Genomic DNA, 1,798 nt, shown 5'->3' on the forward strand with positions numbered 1-1,798 from the left:
GATGATCTTTCTGTGATTATGGTGGTTCTTACAAGATAACTTCAGATGCTTATAGAGCGTTCAAACAGAGATATTAGGCAGTTAAACAGGTTTGAAATTCAAATGTGAGTTCTATCTGTTTTCTGTGTAGAAATTTTCCATAATCAGAACATTCTTATCTGCTATGAACTAGTCAACTTACTTTCAAAAGGTGTGAATATTCTTGCTGATTTTTAAGAGGATAACACTGGGAGGGAAGATGCAGATATAAAAAGAAGAGAAAGGAGGAAGAAATACAGTTCACAACTGTGAGACCCCTGATTCTTTGCTACAAATATTAAGTTGCAGCAATTTCTTCCCAATAATCCTATAAAGTAACAGGATGCCCATATTTTGCAGTGTTCAACTCAAACCTTCTATGTCAAAGTCTTTCTTCTATACCTCTTTCAATTATACATCACTTCTTCCTATGTGAAAGAACTCTATACAGAAACAAAAATGATTTTGAAAGAAACCTGCATTGTATCATAGTAATTAATACTGCTCCAGCTCAGAAAGATATTTTTCTACTCAAGGTTTTCTTCAGGGCAACTTTAACCTCCTTGTTTCTGAAGCTGTGGATCAGAGGCTTAAGTATGGGCACCACAATGGTATAGAATACCGTGGACACTTTGTTCTGGTTCATGGACAAAACAGAAGGATGAAGATACATGAATGCCTCTGACCCAAAGGAAACTGAAACAACAATTATATGTGAGCTACAAGTACTGAAGGCTTTGGACCTTCCTTCTGTGGAACTGATGTGGAGGATACTGAAAAGGATAAAAACATATGAGACAATGATGATGAGACCAGGCACAACAACATCAAAGCCAACGATGATGAGAACCACCAGTTCACTGATGTGAGTGTTGGTGCAGGAGAGCTCCAGGAGAGGAAGGATGTCACACATGTAGTGGTTGATGGCATTGGCATCACAGAAGGTCAGCTTCAACATGCATCCTGTGTGGATTCAGGCAGCAATAAAGGCCCCCTTGTATAAAATCACAGCCATTAGAGAGCAGACCTGAGGGGACATGGTGACCTTATACAGCAGGGGCTTGCAGATGGCCACATAGCAATCATAGGCCATCATTGTCAGTACATAGCACTCTGCATTGACAAAGAAGCAGTATAAAAACTGCTGAGTCATACATCCTGTATAGGAGATGGTGTTCCTCTTCGGCATAAAGTTTACCAACAGCTTGAGGGTGATGACAGAAGAGTAACAGAGACCAATATGGAATAAATTTAAAAGAAAGTAGCACATAAGAGTATGGAGGTGAGAAGTCAGTCTACTTATAGTGACCAAGCCCAGGTTTCCTGCCATGGTGATGATGTAAATTCCCAAGAAGAGGAAGAACAGGGGCTCCTGGATCTCTGAATGTTCAGTTAAACCCACAAGGATAAACTCAGTGACCAATGACTTGTTTCCAATATCCATTCTCTTCCAGTGAGATCTGAAAGATAGGTGAATAGAGTTATATTTGAGGCAGAACCCAGATTCCCCAGGCAATCCATGCCCAGTCCATTCTGGAGCCAAAAAGCCCAAAGACTCTGCCAAGGCTTAACTATTTTACAGAAATAAATAATTAATAAATGGATCTGGCTCTGCTCATACCAAGAAAGACAAGTGCCTGGGGGGCATCAGCGCAGTAATACTGGGAGAATGTTAAGAGTGCAAGAGAATGTAAGAAGAGCATGCATTTCTCACCATTTCTCCCCTCAATTTGTTACTAAGTTTTTATTCCTTCACCTGCTTAAGTTTGTATTTGTTAAT

At 40.0% G+C, this 1,798-nt stretch overlaps 1 pseudogene; it reads right to left on the bottom strand.

Annotated features, from left to right (window-relative positions):
- Positions 1–529: 529 nt before the first annotated feature.
- Positions 530–1,462, bottom strand: LOC138427249 (olfactory receptor 8B3-like; annotated as a pseudogene).
- Positions 1,463–1,798: the final 336 nt, after the last annotated feature.

This window comes from Ovis canadensis, chromosome 21, assembly GCF_042477335.2.
Source record: "Ovis canadensis isolate MfBH-ARS-UI-01 breed Bighorn chromosome 21, ARS-UI_OviCan_v2, whole genome shotgun sequence".
NCBI lineage: Eukaryota > Metazoa > Chordata > Mammalia > Artiodactyla > Bovidae > Ovis > Ovis canadensis.